The 24655-nt window shown below is 33.4% G+C and overlaps 1 protein-coding gene and 1 non-coding gene across 2 annotated transcripts in view; both read right to left on the reverse strand.

Moving 5' to 3' along the window:
* Positions 1-24655, reverse strand: part of LOC148300537 (phospholipid-transporting ATPase VD-like) — a 114177-nt gene that overhangs the window by 75269 nt on the left and 14253 nt on the right. The window lies entirely within an intron of this gene.
* On the reverse strand, positions 2226-2375 carry LOC148300538 (U12 minor spliceosomal RNA). The gene has a single exon (XR_015838935.1). It is a non-coding gene; the product is annotated as a U12 minor spliceosomal RNA (small nuclear RNA).

Below are 24655 nucleotides of genomic sequence, written 5' to 3' on the forward strand. Positions count from 1 at the left end.
ACCCTAAAATAATCGAATTGATAGGGTGAAGGTTGATTGATACGTAAATGCTAAAAATAAAATATTATACTATTATATGTACATTTTACTATTTTTCACACCATAAGTTAATTTTTACATCCACATTTTTTATTATTTTTAAGACTAGCAAGTGCATTAGTCGTCAAGTTGGCAAGCCTGCGCGGCGCGCTGTCATGGTCTGTGCGCGATGTGTACTGAAGTATTCAGAAAACGTTTACAATACCACTTTGAATCATGAGTACCTACAACGTTAAATATATTTAAAAATTAAACCGTTTTTATAAAATACAATATAACGTCCAATTTGGTTTGTAAAACGTTTAATTTTAAGTGAAAAAAGGTTTAAACTTGGAATTGATGAAATCATGGAAAACGTTGTGTCATCACTTGCGACATGTGTTGAAATTTTTAATAAATATGGTTGACAATCACGCCCTAGAGTGTCAGAAATGAAGACTATAAGAAGCATATCAGGCTATATAGAGTCTTCGAGATATATTGTAATAAGAAACGCCAGGATAAGTGAAATATGCGAGATCGAAGATGTCGTTAGGCGGGGAAGGCAACAAAGGAGACAATGGTATGCGCATGTCAGGAGAATGAAATCATCTAGACTCCCCCACATCGCACTGTATGGCCAACGCCATGGTAGACAACTCTCGGGCAGACCACCAAAGAGATGGATCGATTGCTAGGAATCGACATCGCAGGAGGCTAATCCCTCTTAAAAACAGGCCACAAAGCCTACACCAAGAAGAAGAAGACAATCACGAGTCGAGCGGAGAATATTACGCAATGTATAAGGTTATCAATTAAACCTACAAAGAAAATATGGTATACCCAGACAGTTCAAAATATTTACTACTGAATTCGTAATCCGTAAACCACTCCGAGTGATGAAATTATAATTTATTTACGATTCCTATAACGAATTCATTGCATTAGAAACATTATCATTTATTCCACTCACTTTGATAATGAAAAAACGTATCATCCATTGTTGATTCATGAATTGCTGAGAGAGTAGAGCAAATTCACTTGTGCGAGAGAATTATTGGGCATTGACCGCGTGGCTTGTGGCTTTCTTTCTCCATACCGACATTTTAATCAATACTTTAGTCTACATCTTCAAAAAACTTTATTGGATTCTATTTCATTAAATTATACAACAATATGCCGCCTATACAATGCCTGCATTGCTCCTGTTCTCTTATACGACTGTGAAACATGGCACCTTACAAGGGCCCAGAGCAGCCGTGTACTAGCTTTAAGAATAGGTGTCTGCGGAGAATTTTAGGCGTGCGGTGGTTTGACTTTGTGAGGAATGAAGAGATAAGGCGTAGGACGCAGCAAATCTTGGTCACAACTGTCGTCAAAAAAAGGCGATTCAATTAACTTGGCCATGTACTCCGCATGCCTCCTGAGGAGAGCCTTAATCAAGTTTGCCTCGTTTACAAGGCATCAGGTTGACTCATCAGACGACCACTGCTGACAATTCGACGGCAGTTCTCGTCAGAGGCTCGTCGGGATGTGACTTGGGAGGATGCAAGGGAGCTGGCAGCCGACAGAAAAGCCTGGAGACAGTTAGTGAACTCCATATGCTCCACCTAGGGAGCGGATATGGTTTAATAATAATATAATATAACAACATCATTAATTTATTATTATTATTATTTTAATACGATCATTGTATGCAATATGAATTCAAAACATGTAAGCATTTTCGAAATTTACCTTTCAAACAATTCTACGGAGAAACCATTGTAATACAAAATCGTGATGTAGGTATACTACACAAACTTCTATTATATACACTTAACGTCCTTTTTGTTTCACTAATAAATATTTAATACAACACGATTTTATACGTACATAAGTATGTGTATTTATAATTTTTTTTAGGGATAACCTGCAAAGCCCCTACCTTAAGAGGCTTGTCCGCAGATAGGATAGTAAGAATAGGGAAGCTAAATGTAAAAAATACATCAAAAACATCCAGATCTGACAGAAAATAAATCTTTCTTGAATTAATTTTGCATTTGGCAGGGATCGAATCCACGCCAAATGCCAGACGCCATTTTCGCGGTCAAAAGTCATCATATCAAAGCACCTGTATTCATAGTAATCCAACTCGTTAGAACAGACGTCACTTGTTACTTTCAAATTATCCCAGATTCGGGATCTCTATAACTATAAAGTCTAGCGAGGCAGATCGCTTCACCCGAGCCGCCCGCAAAAGTAGGCGAGCAACTCGAAGGGACGACCTGTACCTCTCCAAAAATAAGGGCGCTTAAGAAAGCATAGCCAAGCGTCACCGAGGCTTAATATTTTCCTTACTCATTAGTTTAAGGCACGATTGTGAACCGGCCGCCGATGCTATATAAAGCGCCGGGTAGCCGCTTCTCTTGGAGCGACGAACGAGCGGTAGCGACATCTGTTGGTGGCGGTGGGAAACGAGGAAACTGAAGAGAATCGACAAATCGCACGTATACCGGCATATTTATTATTCGGATAATTCAATTAAAATTTGTTTGATGATTTATTTTGTCCCGAGTACGTAGAAAGTAGAAGAAATGAGTAATCGGATTGGCGATGAAAACTGACGTGTAACGCGAAGACATAAAAATGTATTTCAAATTAGGGAATTCAATTTAGCGGATAAAATATACGTAAAAGACACTTCATAAATTAGGTGATAAAGGTGAAAAGCCGATACACGGAAGAATAATTTAATGACTATTCGAACATATATCTTGCTAGCGATATTATCAATTCCTTAATTAGATGATTTATTCCGTTAACTTTGATCGGAGAAAAAGTGATATCGGAAAAAAACACCTTTATGAAGACGATATTACCCACTTTAGGATGAAAGTAGACTGAATGCAGTCGAAATGCGATCTCTCAGAAGAATGTGCGACAAAACGATGTATGATAGATGTGCGAATAGTGAAATAAGGAAGGAATGCAAAGCTGAGATAAGCATTATCGATAAAATTAAGAAAGGTGTGTTGAGATGGTTTGGACATGTAGAACGAATGAGTGAGGAAAGAACGGTAAAACAAATTTATGAGGCGAATGTAAGTGGGAAAAAGAGCAGAGGAAGACCGAGAAAAACATGGTACGATCAGGTATGCCAAATACTTGAAATACCTGACCACTTGAAAGTGGTCAGGTTAGGAGTCGTAACAATCGGCGGGTATGTATGAGGAGATGCATGAACGTGGAAGAGGCGAAGAATGTTTGCAAAGAGAGTGGTGTGGCGTTCTATTCTCTCTGCCTACCCCTGCAGAGAAGCGGCGTGATGGTTAGTTAGTTAGTTTATATTACCCACTTTCGGAATTATTCTCGTAGACCTTCGGTTCGATCCCTAAATGCACAAAATAGGGATCTATTTTAGCAATATTTTCATTTTACTGACGTTTGTATTACAATGTACCCCGTTAAGGCGGAATAACCGATAGCCCGGAAATTAATTTTCCTTAAAACCGGGCAACACTTTTTTGGAATTGAAAAAATAAGTTTTCTTGAGAATAAATTCATGTTATCGAAAAGCAAAAAGTTATTGAAAGTTAAGGATTTTTGTTGTTTAAGAAAATTTAAAAATATATACATATTTCAATAACTTATGAAAACCATATATTTATTTAGAAGAAAAACTCTTTCTGTCAATACAAAAAGAAATAAAATGCAATAACGTCAAATTTTACCTGTATTAAATTGTACGTATCTTGGGCCTTAAGTGTACCTATACTAATTCACAATTATATATCGCTCACTCCTTTCAAGAACGTCATAAATCAAAAAACTTGATTTTTCAGGAGAACGTTATTGAAGTTTAAAAATATAATACAATGTATTAAAAATAAATATCAAGCCACTTATTGACCTTTTTACTGTGCAACAGAACTTTTTTGGTAAAACCTGAAGGTTTTTGTCCATTGGAAAAATATTTAGTATATTTAAAAAAAATAATTAAACAATACCTTTTCTTCAAAATGCAAAAACAACACTTTCTGCCCTGTGGCGAGTAAATATTAAGTTAAAAATATGCCACTTTTGCCGGGATATAGAACCTTTTCTGGGCATTCCTTAAACACGCACAACTGAACATTGACGATTTTTGATTTATGACGTTTTTGAAAGGAGTGAGCGATATGTTCGTAATAATAAACGAAAAATATTATTTTTTAATCATTTTAAAATTAAATGGTCCGAATAACCTTAGTTGTAAATTTAAAAATCCACTCTTATCGACACACAAATCCAATTAGCAACACAAAAAGGTTATCGTAATGAATTAAATATAGCATTTGCAGATATGTACGCTAGTTTCCATTTTATTCGAAAAATAATCAAAAGCGTAGTATGATAAAAAAAATTAATGGAATAAAATTTCTTTTTAAAACACACTTAAATTGTACCCTACAGGTATCAGTAAGACGTCAATCCTTTTTTACTTGCATCATATTTGCTGCGAGCAGTTATTTTAAATTAGCGATTACCGATTAGTACAAAGTTAATAGCGCAAAACACGGAGAGCGTAATAACGCTTAAACCCTTTAGCCTGTGGGTACATTTCCATGTATAGCTAAAGAAACCGTATGACGTTTAGGGAAAAATAATATCGTGGATATTATTTCCTAAGTAGGTTGTAACAGTTTTCCATAGAATTGTATGAATTTTAACAAACATTTTGTGATTTTCTTTTTGGAAGAGAAACTTCTTAGGCGGCGGTTCATCACATGAGAGAGAAGAAAGGTATAACGTAGAAAGAAGGAAAAAGAGAGCTATACATTCTGACGCCACGGGAGTGGAGCAAAAGAGAGTGACATTAATACAATGATACAAAGCGATAGAACAAGATAGTGTTACACATGCGCGCGTTGTAGATGTACATGTCCGATGCTGTATATGAACACCTGAGGTACCACACGTTGTGTTAGTAATATTCATTATTGTGTTTTAACAAACCCAAAGAATCAATAACAAAACCCAGAACAACAACAGTTGCAATTTTTTCTCGTTATCTTGAAAATATCTAATATTTAATATTTTAGTAATAACAAACCATTGATATGAGTATTACCAATTGAAGCACCAATCAATGATAGTGTAAATATTGAATAAACATAATATTTGTAGGCCAATTTTGTATTATTGTATTTCTTTTGAGATCTCTCTGTCACTCGCATTAAATCTCTCTTCTTTATTTTATAAGAAGTTTCACATCTATCACGTGTACGGTGATATATATTTTTTTAATTTTCGGTGTTGGCATCAAACCATAAATATGAATAAGTCCCTAAATCCCTAAGTCCACACACATATATTGATTAAAATTACATAATTTATTGGGACAAATAATTGTACATATTTACATTTAAGTTTTGTACTGACATTTCTTGGTGGAACTGCATTTTATATAATAAAATAACAACTATGTCATTTTTTCCACATGACTTTTATTTGACCAGCAACCAGTTTTCGTCGTAACCGACATCATTAGACTAGACAAAATTCTATGTTATATACACAACAAGGCAGGAGTGCAAAATAACAACTTTGTAATTTTTTCCACATAACTTTTATTTGACCAGCAACCAGTTTTCGTCGTAATCGACATCATCAGACTGTTGTGAGGCTAGAAAAAAATATATGTTATATAACATAGAATTTCGTCTAGCCTCACACCAGTCTGATGATGTCGGTTACGACGAAACCCGGTTGATGGTCAAATAAAATTAATGTGGAAAAAATTACAAAGTTGTTATTTTATTCTATAAATTGTACATACGTATATTGTTTCTTCCATGCATCAACGATATTTCTTTTGCACTTTTTTTAATTGGACTTATTTCTTTATTAAACTCACGTATCGTCATAATGGTGTAGATTAATAGGTCACCTTCCACTCCACAGATACAAAATAACAAACGCCTACTAAAAGTTGTCTATAACTTATAATGTGATAAGGACCTACGTAACCCAAGGCCGGTACATTCTCCTCACGACCGTGAAATGACTGGTCAGAGTAGCCGTCTAACCCGGTGATAATAATAATGCTACAATTTGCAACATTTGCTCATAGGGAATATAAAATATATAAAACTGATTATTCAAAGCTAACTGATTCACTGAATGCAGTACAGATATGACTAATGGGTGACTTTAAAGGCGGGATATTCGATAGCCTGCAACTTAATTCTTCTTTAACTCTTTCATCTCTGACCATTTTTCTCATAACTGATCAGCTACTCTGATCAAAAAAATGCGACGTTTTTCTACCATTAAAATAAATATTTTGGTTCCCTCATTTTGGGACACTCTATCTGGCAATTCGTATGACCATGTTAATTAAGATTAACTGTATTTATCTGAAATATTTTTGGTTGAATATACTTGGGTGATCAGAGAAATCAGTGATTAAAGTTATACCTGCGCCGGGCCAGACATTGTGGCCCACGGAGCTACCTACTAGAATCATACGGGCCAGAATGTTTGGCCTACAGAGTAGTCAGAGTTGATTGATTTTTTCGCTTAAAACATCGTTTTTGTATTGAAAAAATAAGTTTTTCTTCGAAATAAATACAGTAAATGGTTTTGAAAAGAAAAGAGTTATTTAAGGGTAAAACGCTAAAATAAAATTTATGCGGCGAATGAAGTGGGGAAAATGAGCAGAGTTAGACTGAGGAAAACTTGGCATGATCAGGTTTGTCAAATACTTGAAAGCGGTCGGGTCAGAAGTCGAAATAATCAGCGGGTGTGTCGTTCTATTCTCTCTGCCCACCCCTGAAGCGACGTGTTAGTTAGTTTAATAAAGAAAAAAATCTATACATATACTTTTTTTTTAAATGTGTGCGGACAACACGTGTGGCTTCTCCCGCATACTGACTTTGTATATTAGAGAGTACATCCTTAACGGGGTTTACTTTTAGCGATCGAAACAAAAACTGAATTTACACCGAACCATTTTCTTAAAGAATTTGTTATTTAATTCTTTTTTTTCGATCTCCCATGTCTGAGAGAAAAAAAAGGCTTTGCCCGTGAGAGCAAAAAAACTAAGCATTTTTTTCAACAGTATAAACAAAAAAAAACTTAAGTTTAGAGCCCAGCTTGGAGTGAAATGTGGAAAAGAAACGTAAACAAGCAATCGGACAATGAAGTGAGTAAGAAGGGCAATTTAAATGTGGTATGAAGAAATAATGAGAATAAAAATTAATGAACCTTGAAGGTATCAAATTTTCATTTCATTATTATTTTGCCAACTTCGTTGCTAAAGTAGTTATACCGCAGATACTTAAAGTTTACATTCTGAGATCTCAACATAGATGAAGAAGGTTATGGAACTCTGAATATTTACAGGGCTTACGACCTGTCATAGGCTGGCTAAGCGATCACTTTAAAAACTTAATTTTTAAATGAAAATGACACTAAACCAAAACGTAAGGTGAATTGTGATTTCACCTCGATTTCGAAGATATTTTTTTTATCATTTGATTGAAAACAACATTACCGAGAATGTAATCGATGCCATTATTGCAACGCAAACAATAGCTGTTAGCAAATAGTACGGAAAAATAAAATGAATCACACGGGGAAGTATTTGTATTCTTATTGGTAATAAAACCTGTTAACTGAAATATTCGCATACGAGGATAACACTGCGATATCATGCGTTATTCACCAATATGTTATAGTAATATGATTTGAGGTGAGTGTTTCACCCCAGATTGATTAGCAATGGAAGTCGTACTTACTTGCTTAAAAAACATTTTATTTATTTAAATTATAAGTATAATCAAAAGTTAAGTCATGATAATCACGTCATACGTCTACCACTAGAATTTGAGACATATCGCTCACTCCTTTCAACGACGTCATAAATATAAAAAAAACTTGTTTTTTTCAGGAGATCGTTTTTAAAGTTAAAAAATATAATACAATGTATTAAAAATAAATATCAAGCCACTTATTGAACTTTTTACTGTGCAACAGATCTTTTTAGGTACCTTTTCCTCAAAATGCAAAAACCACACTTTCTGCCCTGTAGCGGGTAAATATTAAATTAAAAATATGCCTCTTTTGCTAGGATATAGTACATTTTCTGAGCATTCCAAAAAATGCGCAACTGAAAATTGACGATTTTTTATTTATGACGTTCTTGAAAGGAGTGAGCGATATAATGCCGTCCTGCCCGTAAACTGCACCTAGCTGGAGCAATAACACTGCTAAAAATGAAGTAATGAGCGCTAAGATCACATCTCGACGATCTTATAACATTTATTGACATTTTATTTATTGTTTCGGCATCCACTTGTGGTAAGACATGATGAAATTGTCAATGAAAAAAGTCGTTTTAACTCGAGTGGTAAAAAACATGTGTTTTCATTTACAATTGCATTTATTGACTAATCAACAATATTATACGAATTTTCGTTATTTTAGAGTGTTGATTATAAAAAAAACAGCAAACTTCAAAAGTGCAAACAAAACTTGATTCCTTTTTCTAAGCAGGATTACCGAAAGCGTGTCGATATTAAACACCAACGTCATTTCACGACGAGTGTCTTAAGACAATAAAAGTAATTTTGTTGGAATTTTGTATTGTTTATTTATATCTCTTGTGTCCGCCTCCGTAGTGTAATAGTCAGCACGCTCGGCTACCGTTCTGGAGGTCCCGGGTTCGATTCCCAGAGGGTTCAAATAAATAAAAGTGATTTTTTCACTCTAATATTTATTCCATATTACCCTGGACTGGTACCTGAAGCGAAAGGCTGATCACCTTTCTTTCATGTGTTAACGATCAAGATAACACTGCGTTTGTATGATGCAGTGCCCTATGCACCATTGGGGTGCGGATAAGGGTTTGAATTTGAATGAATTATTTATATCTAAATACAGTATTGATATTTTCAAATAAGAAATGATATTTGAATTATTTTAAGACTATTTTTTATATAACGGACTTTCGGCTTTAACAGACACCCCTTCCGCCCAATTAGTTAATTATATCAAGGTTTTACTGTAATAGTGTAGTATAGTACCATATGTCGGATATTACCAATAAATCTTTCGTAGTCCGATAGTAAAGCAAGATGCCGAATCACTGAACTTCCAAGGGCTTTCGTTTCCCGACATCGAGACAACATCGAGTTTATTGACAGTGAACAAACACTTACACAAGATACTAAATCGTATGCTGCTGGCTGTAATGAGTAACCTCAATATTTAGCCCGTATTAACAATGCACGATTGTGCGGTCATGCTGCAGTTCATGCGGGTGCATCTATTCATAAAAACGCTCATAATCAATTGCATTACAATATTATTTCAAGAGTTACCTTTGTAATCTAACGCAATAAATTGTAAACAGGTGATGCACGAACGCTAACCGTATTCATAGAGACTCGCCTGCACTGACATCACTAGGAAAAAACATCCAAGATTAAAACACTGACTGCGAATACTGCGGTTAAAGTGCATCATTGCTTTGCCATCAGTGTTCAAAACACACGCGAATGTCTTCGGGAATGCATATAGGGGACGATTCATTTTGTCTGTATCTTTCGGTATTGTCTATGTTTCCAGCCAGCTATGAATTTTGATCCGTTCATTGACGGTTTTTGGTCGCACACCAAAGCGTCGGAAATCAGTCTGTCGCTGTCATACGTACTCTATGAACTCTTCTGTATACTTTATTTTCAAGCACTATCTACCCTCTAACTGCAAACAGCTATATACGGTATCAAACGTTTTGACCAATATCACTAGTCTTTTTTTGGTTGGTTAAAAGTAATTGCTTCTTAGCAATAAGTTAAAATAAAATAAAATTGAAAAAATGTCATGCCGTCGCCTGTTTTCATTTCTTTCAACAAAATCACGACGGTTCAAGGTAAAGCGAACTATCTGTAATGTCGAATTGGCAATTCTTACAATATCCAGGGTTTCCAGGTTGTAATTCTGATAACACCGATTGGTCTCCCCATATGTCATCAGATAAGATTAAATTACGAGGTGGTGGCGTTGTCTGATTGCAGTTTTTAAATATCTATAGTATAAAAGCATTTTTTTAAATATTAGTGATATACATAAGTGATTTCAAAACAATGTTATTTTGTAAGTTATAAAACGCACCTTCTCTAATAACTGTCAAGAAACGCCTGAGACATTATTATTTATCATTAGAATCCTAACTGCCCATCAAACCTCCTCTCTTAGTTTTTCTCTCTACCTCCTTCCTTAAACTCCCTTTTTCCTTTGCCCTCCTTATTATCATCTTTTGTAATTTATGTTTTTTATATTTTAATTTGTAACTTATATTTTTTTTTATGTTTAAGTACTATCTACCCTCTGGTTGCAAACAGCTATATATGGTATCAAACGTTTTTATCAATATCACTAGTCTGTTTTTGTAAAATAGTTTATTAAGAGAATCTGTACATAAAACCTTTGTCCGCACTCAATAATTTACAAGCCATTGTATATATCAGATTGTCAAAATATACATATGTAGGTCGTATATTAAGTGAAGAAAAAATAGATGCACGTTTGAATGCGTGTATGTACTAAATAAAATCGACGTACAATACAGCACATGTGGTTAATTAGCAAATTACACCTGCGGTAAGATGTGAAGTAAGAATCAAAACCATTGTTGCCTACAACCAGTATATAGATAGTGATTACTGTTAGATAAACGCGCATTGTTTTAGATAAACTCATTTTCATTTCGCTGGTTCACGAAAACAGAGAACAGTTCTTGAATAAGATCGCTATAATACATTGACGTTTCAAAGAACCGTAGTTGCGTGCGTGATAAGAAAAAATTAATCGTAAAAAACACCGTTAATAAGAAATAATCCACATAATTATTTTATACTATAGAAAACTAACCAGTATTAAGGTACTAACCATATTACAGGTTGAAGTTGCAAATTAATAAGTAAAAAGGAAAAAAAAGCAGACAGTCAAACAGAAATTATTTTTTCATTTTCGGCAGTCACTTAGTAGTAAAATCTTTCCATTTTTAATTTAAGTTTTACTTAGACTTTCAACGTCCCAAGGTCACAACTATAAAAAATTTACATAGCTTCACATACGGTATTTGAAAATGATGCGGAATCCATCGAAACACGTGTCAGAATAGATTTTAAGAAATAGCGAGTATTTAATAAGTAAAACTTAAATTACAAATGAAATTATTTAATATCGGTATTGGTTGGTTGGAAGATATTGGTTTTTAGCAATAAGCCCGCCAATGGACGTATTTGTTTTCTGTACATGAAGTTTAAATAAATAAATATCGCGCAAAGGCTTCATCGAGAGTGAAAAAAATGGCAGACATCAGAGATTTACGCCTCTGTGTTCACAGCCTCATCGAATTACATATAAGGGTCATGGTCACCTTTGGAAATGTTAGAGCCTTGAATAACGCTTTGTCTATAAAATACCTCGAGATGAGACATTCACAAAATTACAGAACGCTCGTAAATCAATTTCCCACTGAAGTATGGCACTTACGATGAAACAAAATACGTATTCAAATGTCCGTGGGATAAAATATCAAGCGAGCCTGTTTTGTAAACAGATCAGGACCAGGACTATAATATAAGTATATATAAAAAGTTAATTATCGTTTGTTCGAAATTGTAAATCTCCTAAAAGTATAGTTGTTCACCGATTGTTTTGAAATTTTGACATCACGTTGCATTCGAATACGAGCGTGTTTTCATGTCACATGTAAAAAAAAAATATTTTTTTTAAGAAAAAAAACAGTTTTTTTAATTGTTTTATATATGTATATAAGTATGTAGCTTCTAAAATATTTTATACCAACGAGCATTTTTAGGCTTTGAGCATCGTCAGATTATGATTCGAAAAAATCGGCGGATATGTATGATGGGATGCATAAATGTGGAAGAGGCGAAGATTGTTTGCAAAGACAGTTTGGTGTGGCATTCTATCTTCTTTGCCTAGTGCCGAGGATCACCTTATATTTTGGAACAATGTTATTGAGAAATCATTTCCAATGCTATGCATTTTAAGCTAACATATAATACAAGTAAAGTACAAGATTGTGTAAACAACAAATCTACTACATGCATATATTTTATGTTGACAAATTTAACTCTATAATACGTAGTGCAGTATCGAACAGATTAATTGAAACAAAACTTTTTTTGTTGTATTTTCGTAAAAAAAGTTTTGTAAAATCTTTTGTTTATTAGTCATATCACCAAACCATATTTAATATGATCTTATTTGGGCTCAATCAAAGATTATACTCTTCTTGGCATCTATTATATAAGGTTTTGATACGTGGATGCCATTTTTTCGTCTTGAAACCTGAATTATGGACAAAATGAGCTTTTCCACCGTTGTGCAATCAATTTCGGAGAGCCGATTCTTATATATTGCCGATAGATTTTTAATTAGGTTTATTATGTCTGGCAAAATTCTTGAGCAGTCTAACACACTTTATTGTTTTTGTGTGAAAATTTTCAATTTTTTTTTTGGATTTGGATCTCAATTCTACTGGAATAGCAGTATCTATTCCAGTAGAATTGAGTGATACTTCTCGCTATTCATCATCTCAGTCACTGAAAGAAGCAGCCCTGGTCCATGATACGATAAACACCCCCAAAACATTTTTAGAGGGTGTTGAAAATACGAAAAAAAGTTTTGTTTCAATTAATCTGTTCGATACTGTATATGAAAAATGTTTATGTTTTACCTTACCCAAGATCGTGCGAGTTCGCGGACTAAGCCTTGTAGTCAATGTAAACGATGCTAAAGTATAAAACAAATTATTTTAACAGTTGGCAGCTGCGGCGCGACACCAAACACCACCAACAAAGAAACAAAATTACGCGCATATATAGCCACATTTTTTATAGATTGTATATGAAATAATTGAACTTAAAACATCATTTAAAATCTTTAATCAAATATACGTAGAAAATGTTTCATTGATACCTCTGTTTAAAGAATTATCTCTTGATTTTTGTAATAGGATGTAATTTCGTTTCAGTAATAGATGTTTTCCTTCTTCCGTGGTGTAGTGGCGCGATTGGCTACCGTATTGAAGGATCCAGGTTCGATTCCCAGGGAGGTCATAATAGATGTTAGTGATTTTTTAATCAAATGTTAATTTAATATCACACTGGACTGGTATCGCAGGATTATATAAGTAATACCACAAGATTTACGTTAAAAAAAAATTGTACTTATGGTATCTACTTGTCTAATCGATTACCGAATCTATAAAAAAATAAACATAATATAAGTATCGAAAAGATTTAATAAACACCGTGAAGGAAAATTTCATTAAAATAAGAAAGCCTGGAAATAAATATACAGATAGGGTCATTGCACGTCAATTCTCAATTCAAATAGCATAAAAGAAAGCACAGCTTTGATAAGTTATTATTCAAAAGAAATAATTCTATAAAAAAAATATAAAAAAGTAGTAATATAATTTTTTGACTACTATATTAATACACATTTTATAAGGTATTTAAATTTTTATTGCCAAGGTATGCACGCTTTTTTGGTTGTCACTATATCTTTTAACAATGAAAAACCACAAATTTCGTGCTACAAATATAAAAATATGTATTATAATATATTAATGATGCTCCAAATTAGATGGTTCTCCAATTCAATTACAAAAAATACTGTTCAAAATGCAATAAAACAATATAATGTCCATAAAAACGATATTATCTAAAATCTAGAACACAAAACTCATTACCAACAATTCTATAAACGTCTTTGGACCACTGAATCGGAAATATCAATTAATGAAATCTTCGAAATGGTTTAAAACAAGCATAAAAATCGTAATCTTCCTACTTTTTCAAATAAAATTATTGCCATGTTATTAGGAGAAAACAATTTAATTTTATTAGAAAATTGGATACATAATACAGCAGATCAACCGATAAAAATCAAACACTCATTTTTTCGTTCTCTTTGAATTTTGGATTTTATGTAAAACCAAGGAAATATATGGACTTTTCCCGGTAAAACACCTTAACCACAGTTTGTATTCTTATAATGTACTTAGATCGCTAAAAAATATTATTATATATTTTTACAAACTATCATGCGTATATTTTTTTGAGCAAATTTACTATACCAAAATACGTTTACGATGTTTTCTTGGTTGAGGTTTTTTATGCCTTGTTTATCTAGACTGATTTTTGACTGATTTTGGCTTTGAAACATCACAATAACGAAGGATTTAAGAAGAAAAGAAAAAGGGTAAAAATTTAAAATATCAATTATCTTAAAATGATTTATTTGGGACTTAGGCGAGCTTGGCATTTACCTAGAGAAGTGTTGTTAGCTCAATGTGTAGCAGGTATGTATGTACTTACATCTAAGAAGCGAATCTTAGCAAATCTGTGCTAATTTATGTCACGAGTTTTGCAGTATGAATCCCACTGCTGTAGGATGAAATGTATTTACCGTTTAGATTAATGTTATTGTGAAGTCTGTCAGAAATTCGTGGGAAGAAACTACCTACAAAATGTGAACAAAACATTACATATATTTAATATGATGCGAACTTCCATTAAATTAGTATACTTGAGCACGCCGTATTATTGAGGAAATGATTCAGCCACAACTTATTAAAATTTCAAATTAATATTTCTAAATTATTAGAATGAATTTTAGGACTTCAAAATGTAATTTGTACCAAAATAATGCCTTTATTCACGCAATCATATTATTTATATTTTTTTTTTACAAACTGACTTTCGAATAAAGTAGGGTAAAAGGTGGAGTAACTAGCATTTGCCAGTAAATTAGCAAGTTTTTTTTACAGTTTTATATTCTAAACCTGTTATAACTTAATTATTTTTCAACACCTAGATCCTGTTTTCAGAAACATGTGTTTTTTTTTAATCTACGATTCTACTGCTGATATAACATGCTACTATCCATTTGGATAAAAATATCTAATATACTTAATATTTTGACAACCAAAATAGGAAAATCGTAGGCTCCCGAAACTGCATTCCTCGAATTTGTTTTGAGTAATATTTATATTTCATTTTTAGTTTTTGAAAATATATAAGTAAACTCATTTGAAAACTAAATTCACTGACTTTCGACTGAATATCGGGACATTTTCTGGGTCATCGAGACGTATCAGTCGAGAATCGAATACTTTTGTAACTGTTTATGTGTTTTTTTTTAATATGTTTTATTTATGAAATATTTCTAGCATTTTTTAGTGTTATATTGTGAAGTTGGTAAATTTCAGCAAAAAAGTTCGTTACATAGAAAATAAGCGTTTGTTATATAGAAGGCATAATAAATTACGAATATAAATATGATTTATTGGCATAACATGGATACAAATTACGAAAGAATATGAATAACAGTAAGTAAACTGCCATAAGTAGTCGGTTACTATACGGTTTACCCCACATATTTAGAATCAACTGGCACAAAACAAATGGCCGCCCGGAGACCTAATAATACCAGTATAAAAAGCTGATATTAGCTAATGGATCTAGTCTGTGATGTTGCTCCTAAATGCCGACAGTTATTGAAAACCCCGACATTACCTCTCATAAAGCATCCCGCTAAACTAGGTGAATAAAACTAAACTTTGAACAGGTAATACTATCCATAGATTTGGAACACATTCTACCTGCAAACTAATAAAAATTAAGCTGATAACGTTAAGTGCCTGTCTATTGTCTTTGTAATTTACAATCCTAAAATATGTATTTAAATATTTTTAATATTATCTATATGGAGTAATATAAATAATATGTATAAATTGTATGTTTGTTTATATATTTATATCATTTGTTGTTATTTGAATGCATCCCGAGATATCGAATATGAACGTTCAAGTCTAAAAATAAATTTAAAACAAGAGTTAATATGTAGATATTAATGTTGGGATCTCAGATAGATTACACTTAAGTTCGAGTACTACAAATGTTCTCGAAACTAGTCGTGTTAACATTATTAAACCCAAAAAATGTTTATTTTTATATTTAAATCATCAAGGTCAATATTCAAATCATCACCACAAAGTCAATGCCAAATCAATCAATAATATAACTTAAGTTAACTTAAGTTCACGCTTGTTTGAATAGGCCCACAGAATGCGAAACAACCGTGAAAAAAAAACTACATAGACAGAAGGCATTTAATTTAATCTTAAGTTTCTATTTTAATGTGGAGTTCAATCAAATGAATACCATCATCTCGATCAATCAACAACCGTTAGTTTGGTAGCGGAGTGCGTTCATCGATACGAAGGAGTGTTCAGTGTTTAGATGTATACACAGCCACAAGGCGAATGCTTTAAACTGGTAAATCCCGAGTACTTCAACCATTTCTACCTCTTTCCTTCGGCACGCTTCCGCGTTGGCAAATCTTTTGTTTCAACGATTTGCATTTTTGCCGCGTGTGTTCAGTTACTAGCGCGCGTACGGCAGCGGAAGACTCGTATCAGCTGAGAGATCGGCTCCGGACCCACTTTCCAATGCGGCGACCTCACCTCGAGAACGACGTCACTGATCCTCGGATGATGAATCACGTGGCCCGACAGGTGCGAACGAACGCAGAAAACTCCCTTTCACGCTTGTACAATCCATCATTTAGTTGCGGACAGATTACTAAACTTTTTCTTTTTAGCGGGCTATCAAATCGAGTGGTTGCGGCTTGAACTAAATACAGCGACGCTGCGGAGGTATAGAGGTCGCCTGCGAGCATAACACGCAGTGTCTAACGGAAAAGTTGAGTCAATGCCACGGAGTAAATAAAGTGACTCATAGGGACTGGAATTGACACAAAGAAATGGGATGGGATGGAAATCCCACACAAAAAAAACTTTATTTTATATGAAAAGAGGTTACAGCTTTTTTCCATGCTCGATTTACTTAATAAAAAATTGTATTTATCATGAAATCGGTTACAATGATTATAATAAATTTAAATATTTCAAAATAGTTTTGTTAGTAAAACTAAATCATTGCTGCTAACATGTCATTTTACAGGGAAAAAATTTCATATTTTTCTTTCTTATCAACAATTTATTTATCATATCATAAACGATCATTTTTAACATAACGAAGTTGGTAATTCACTCAACTAATGTATAATATGCATTGTTTTGTTTGTTTTGTTTTACTGCGATTTGAATATCGGAGATATTGGTTCGACATAATTCCAGACATATAGTCTGTCAAATTTTCACGAAAAAAAAATGAAATATACAGTAACAAAAACATCACACACATAAATATTTTTTGTCATAATGCATATCTTAATGCTTTCTTATCAGCATTTCTTAGATAATGAGTAGGAAGTGTTTTACTGTCATAAACTCCACACAAAGACGCGTCAAGTGCGGAATGCGCATCCGAATGCCACATTACCCGTTCCTATCGAGATAATCCGAGGCATCGAGTCGGAAGAGAAACAGAATTACGTATTATAATCAACTCAGCTGGCATAGGTACCGCCGGTAATGCGGTGGACGACGAGACGATCGGCATAGCAACAGAGCCAATGAGAGCTCATTGGCTGGCGCGAATCAGTCGCACTGTTGTGGTCTAGTCTGGAGAAATGGTACGCAAACTGTGGCACACGCAGTGGCGTGCACATAGTTTTTAGCGAGGTTAGGTTAAGTGGGGTGGGTTGTAAGATAAGGTAGGCATTGGTTTTTTGGCATATATGAAATCTACGACCTTGGTCTCCCGTATAACTGGTTAAACTGAAAATTATGTATATCGCCCGCATTAAAATTTTCAATTTCGTAAGCTTGATTTTTTTGTTTCTTAATATTTTTTAACAAATTTCCCATGTTTTAAAATACTATTGTACTTTGTAAGATTTTAATATATAAATTATCCCTCACATTACTAAGATATATGCTGTATTTTGTAAAAATAAGTCAATGTTGTCTACCTCAGCGTAGAATTAAAAAATAAAAACATAATGCGATATATTCTGATATCGTTATTTTCTGCCTGTATCGTCATATATATTAAATGAAAAGTGTGAAACCAATCGAAAAACATGATAGAAAATGAAACTATCGTATGTCCTAAAGGTTGCGGTGGGCAAATGCCGGATGAATATGGTCAAATGACATTACATCATGTAATACCGAAAATATTCATAAAGTACAACGTAATTATATAAAATACAACATTTAAAATGCCTTAAAGAAAATTTGATGAAATTATTAATGAAAAAAAAAACGATCGATTTATACAAATTATATGAATTAGTTAATATTTACGTTTCGGAAAATTATTGCGATTAATTATTTATATTTTTTGAAGAAACTGGTGTCTTTTTATGTTTGAGTTTAACTTATAACCTTGGTCTGGAGATTTAATAGACTTTTAAAATAATATGTGAAAAATGATAAATTGTTTAAAGTATTATTTTAAAATGATAATAAAAATATTAGTAGTTAAACTGTAAAATGAAAAAAGTAATTTGATTGGTCGATAAGATGGACGCATAAAAAAATGAGCTAACGGAGACTTCTGTAAACCCAGCCAAGGACTGGGAGGAATTGAGGTTTAAACCTTTGAGAATCTCTGGTGTATAATAATCCACGTATTTATTTGCATCCAAACATAAATAACGATAATTATATCAGTTTTAGGTTTAGGAGACGGCGTTCATTGGTGCCCAATCTTGCGTTTCGCCTTCAGACAATCGTTATGAAAGCAACAGTCGGTCAGGCAGCGCTCGGGAACTCGGCTGTGACAGTTTCCAGTTTCCATTGCCAAATACGTAACGATTAGCGTTACTTTTATTTGTCGTCCGTGACGGCGAACAATTAGGCGTACTTTTCGCTCTGGATTGGCGAAAGTACTCGAACAGCAAAACAATGGATCGCTAATTTGCACCAATACTTTTAAACTTGCCTCATAATTGTCGCACGCCGAAAGCAGTGTTCGGCGGAACATAAATGAATTTAAATGAGTAAATTAAATGATATCAATCAAATAAAATGAAATCGGTAGTGTAAAGGCAAAGGGGTATATCTGTCTCAGACCAAATTTTACAGGATAGCAAAAAAAAACCTGTGAAATTAAATAACTCATTTGTTTTATGTATTTTTATATGTACATATCTTAACTAACTAACCATCACGCCGCTTCCCCGCAGGGGTAGGCAGAGAGAATAGAGCGCCACAGCACTCTGTCCTTGCAAACATTCATCGCCTCTTCCACGTTCATGCATCTCCTCATACATACCCGCCGATTGTTACGACTCCTAACCTGGCCACTTTCAAGTATTTGGCATACCTGATCGTGCCATGCTTTTCTCGGTCTTCCTCTGCTTCTTTTACCGCTAAAATTCGCCTCATAAATTTGTTTTACCGTTCTTTCCTAAATAAGTATTGTAATAAGTAAATAAGTAATAAATAATAAAATCTAACTAAATAAGTATTATAACTACAGCTATATCCTTTTGCCAGATTATGGAATACACTATTTTAGACACTTTGTGGAACAAACTTAGAAAATGAAAAATTTGACAGATATAGCGAATGTAGTTGTAAAAAGGAGCAGAGGAAAACCGAGAAAACTCGGCATGAACAGGTATATCAAATACTTGAAAGTGGTGAGGTCAACATTCTAAATATATCGGCTGGTATATATGTGGAGATGCATGAATGTGGAAGTGGTTAAAAAAGTTTGCAAAGAGTGGTGCGGCGTTCCATTTTCTCTGCCTACCCCTTTAGGGAGCGGAGTAATGGTCAGTTAGTTTTTTTTTTAAATTATATAAATACTTCTAAAATGGAAAAAGAACTAGCATGTGAAAGGAATCCACCACCATTGCATATATACAAGTTTAACAAATTAACGTAATATGGTTGTTCAACAATAGCCAGAATCGTGAACGTTGCCCAAGTGTAAAAAGTGATCACTAAACCAGCCGAATGCCAGGTCGTAAGCCCTGTGATGCTCAAACTTCCATCTTCCTTCATAGAAAAAAAAAACGATTGAGGTTTCATCTCATGTTGAGGTACCTATAATATTAATATTAAAAACTTATAAAGACGTCATTTTATTACAATTTCCTCTTAGATCATATACATATACTTATATATATAAATATAAAGCCACATCCGTTTCCTTGGACCTATGTATGATACTATAACAGGTACCACCTACTTCGCAACAATGAACTAAATATTATAAGTATGCCAAACGAAAGATTTATTTAATAAATACAACAATATTTACATACCGCAATTGGCCGACCTGCTATTCAGCACAATAATAATTACTTTCAAACGTCACAATAAAACATATTCAATGTTTGAAATAATGAATTTATGATTTTTCCATTTACCAACCTGCTAAATATCATTATATAAAATCACTATAAGTATTTATATTATCTTCTTCTAACCATTATTCGCACCAAATGGTGCATAGGACACTGCATCGTAGTGACGCAGTGTTATCTTGATCGTTACTTACATGAAGGCAAGGTGATCAGTCCTGCAGTTCAGGGATCAGCCCAGGGTAAAATTTAATAAATATTAGATTGTAAAACTACCAATATTTATTTTCAACCATCTTGGGAATCCAATCCGGGACCTCCAGCACCAACCATTTCACCACGGAAGCGGACATATATTATAATACAACTTAATTATAATTTCAATCGCTTTCTAAGCAAACAGTTTCTTATACGAGACTAATAATTCTACTTAAAGTATTGACATAACCAGATATTTATCTAGTGATTTTTAACAAAGTTATTTTGTAACTTTTTTACTGAGACATGACAGTTACAAAATTGTGCGTATATTAATTTACAATTATTTTTTTGACTACTGATTGATTATATCGAACACTACCTTTTGTATACATACGTATTTCGTTATGGTGTCTTAAACTGAGAATTAATATTGACAGGCTGAAAATGTAAATTGTCAGTAAACGGAAAAACACGCATGTGACAAGTGCGGCGAGTAAACAAAGGATTTTTTAGCGAATTTCACGTGGAATCGCTAACCATATTAATTGACTTCACGTGAACTTCTCGAGGTTGTTCATACTTACGTTATAACCATTATTTAATTATGTTTAAACTCGGGGTACACATAAAAGTAAACAACCTTAAAATACCATTTCATTTAAAAAGTACATATGTACTCATATTAACGTATGTAGATAGGTAGGTATAAACATGTGTATGTAGATATATTTTTGGAATATGATGGAAAGATTTCATATAGGTCAGGGGTAGTCAATTTTTTAAAAAGCACGATATTACTGCACATTTCTTGTTCATCCAATTCAAAAAGGCATGAAGAACTGTTGGTTGTATAGAGTAGTAAAAGTAAGTCCTTTTGAAAAGGTCAAGTTTTGGGATTACCACCCTAACGTCGAGCAATCGATGGGGTAGTAAGTACATATCGCTCACTCCGTTCAACGACGTCATATATCAAAAAACTTGATTTTCAGGAGATCGATTTTGAAGTTTAAGAATATAATAAAATGTGTTAAAAATGAATATCAAGCCACTTATTGAACTTTTTACTGTGCAACAGATCTTTTTAGGTAAACCTGAAGTTTTTTTTGTCCATTTGAAAAATATTTAGTATTTTTTAAAAAAAAAAAATAGAAAAATACCTTTTCTTTAAAGTGCAAAAACAACAATTTCTGCCCTGTAGCGGGTAAATATTAAGTTGAAAATATGCCGCTTTTGATGGGAAATAGTACATTTTCTGGGCATTCTGAAAACACGCACAACTGAAAATTGACGTTTTTTTTATATATGACGTTGTTAAAGGAGTGAGCGATATGTTAGGTTGTCGAAACGTTAAATCGTTAAAAATATGTACTAAAAACTTTTCATTGCAAAACCCACTAAAAATTAAGATTCAGTCTTGAAAACACAAAGTAAAAAAAACATCAAATGATGTTTAAGGTGCAAAAGAGAGAGAGTTTGCGGACACCATAAAGAAAATAAATCTGGAGTGGAAATAAATGCGAAGTGATAAGTATTATATATTGCAAGGCTAGTCGAAGATGCTTGCTGCAAAGACGTATATTACACTAAGTTGCTACAGTGTATAGAGCGCCAGAAGACAAAGTAAAAATAGCAATAATGATTGCCAACCCTAACTTTCGAGTAGCACAATAAGGAATTAATAATTGCATATAAAAACTAAGATTATTATAATATATTTTTGAATATCAATGAGCATTTATATCTGTTTATTTTTATTTTTTTGCCACGAAGACAAATAAACAATAACACCGAACACATAAAAACTATCCAAAATAAAAGTCTTTGAATCCATAAAACCGGTGGAGCAAGTTATGCTTTGTTACTACTAAGAATCAAGGGCAAAGTAACTCGAAGTGTAAGGAAAAAACAAAAAAAACATGACGAGTATTTTATTATATAATGCAAATTTGCATAATAAAAAAGAGATCACTACACAATGGTTTGGCTCAGTTAATGATTTATCATTCTCAATACAATAACTGATATTATACAGGTGGCACTAAATTAACCACCCTATCGGAAAATGTTATAATTTTTGCAAATAGCGTCGTACGTCAATCATATTTGACATTTGTGAACAAGACAGTTGCATTATACAAACAAACTGATAAAACGAGTAAAATCGCTCACTCCTTTCAAGAACGTCATAAATCAAAAAACTTGATTTTTCAGGAGAACTTTTTTAAAGTTTAAAAATATAATACAATGTATTAAAAATAAATATCAAGCCACTTATTGAACTTTTTACTGTGCAACAGATCTTTTAAGGTAAAACCTAAAGGTTTTTTCTCCATTTGAAAATATTTAGTAAATTAAAAAAAAATTAAACAAAACCTTTTCTTCAGAATGCAAAAACAACACTTTCAGCCCTGTAGCGGGTAAATATTAAGTTAAAAATATGCCTCTTTTGCTGGGATATAGTACATTTTCTGGGCATTCCGAAAACATGCACAACTGAAAATTGACGATTTTTGATTTATGACGTTCTTGAAAGGAGTGAGCGAAATGTGTAACAACACTGGCGGCAGCCACTTGACGGATGTCATCTTTTCCACACAGAAAAAGTTGTAATGATCCAAATAAAGATTTCCATCACTCAAAATATTTTTTTTATTTATTGAAAAAGGTGATTCAAAAATTAAATAAAATGATTAACTTTTAGCCACTCTAAATTTGTTTGTATACTGCAGCTGTCTAGTTCACAAATATCAAATATGATTGACGGCATTTGCAAAAATTATAACATCTTCCGATATCGTGATAACTTTTGTGCCATTCTGTAATATCCTGAATGTATGTACATAAATATTAAGAAATACGTCGAACCTAAAAAACACACATTCGCAGCTCAAAAACGAGACAAATAAACCACAAAACTATATGTGCAAAAAACATGATTTCAGCTAAGCTAGATGACGTTATGACTAATACTGACACTCGTTTGAACGCGATCATCTTTAAACACTACCATTTTTTACTCTAAATAACAAATTTGCTAAGCTCACGACGAATTGTTTTAATGGCAATCAGAAAGAGAATACGTGATTTTACAATTTGGCTGATTACTTGGTAACTCACTCCAAAAAACAAAAGTCCGTTTTAAGTCGTGACCATTTAAATGCTCAAGTTGTGCGAATAAAATAAAAGATTCGACTCTTTTCCAGCAGATAGGGTCGTTTCTAAAGTCGGTAATGCAATGTTTAAAGTATCGAATATTAAAAATGAATTTTAATGATTCAAATGATGTTACTATACAGGTTTTCCACTTCGAATTGGGCGTTTTATTGTGTTTTATAAATAAAAAAAAACATGTTCATATAAATATAGGGTCCGCCATCTAAAGTTTTTTTTTTCAACTAGTGCTTATTTCGTGAATGGTAACACTTAGCTCATGTCTGATTTGACAGATAATTAGTTTTATCCTTCCGCTGAGCGAATATGGTTGTGTATACGCTTGAACAACGCTGGGAAATATTGCGACATTACTTTGAAAATCATGGTAATGTTGCAGAATGTGTGCGAAAATTGCGTACGGTTTTTGGAAGAAGAGAAGCACCGTCAGCTCCGTATGTTCGTTATCTTGTGAAAAAAGTGAAAGAAACTGGCATCCTCATCGATAAACCAAAGCGTGAAAAGCCAAAAACAGTGCGTACACCCGAGAATATCGATGTTGTGGCAGAAAGTGTGCGTGAAGCGCCATCAACATCAATTCACCGTCGTTCTCAACAATTGAACATTTCGGAGACATCATTGAGACGAATTTTGCATAAAGACCTTGGTATGACGCCATACAAAGTCCAATTGGTTCAGGAGTTGAAGCCAACTGACCATCCAATGCGTTTTCGCTTCGCTGAGTGGGCCTGCGATCGACTTACAGAAGATGCCGATTTTGCCAAAAAAATCATCTTTTCGGATGAAGCTCATTTTGATCTTGGCGGGTATGTAAACAAGCAAAATTGTCGTATTTGGGGCACAGAAAACCCGCACGCATACATTGAAAAGCCGGTACACCCAAAACGAGTCACTGTTTGGTGCGGATTTTGGTCCAGAGGCATAATTGGGCCATTTTTCTTTGAAAATGAGCAAGGAGTGGCCGTTA

Source organism: Brachycentrus maculatus, unplaced genomic scaffold, assembly GCF_059751285.1.
Source record: "Brachycentrus maculatus isolate JH-2025_06_01 unplaced genomic scaffold, ASM5975128v1 h1tg000696l, whole genome shotgun sequence".
In the NCBI taxonomy this organism is placed as follows: Eukaryota; Metazoa; Arthropoda; class Insecta; order Trichoptera; family Brachycentridae; genus Brachycentrus; species Brachycentrus maculatus.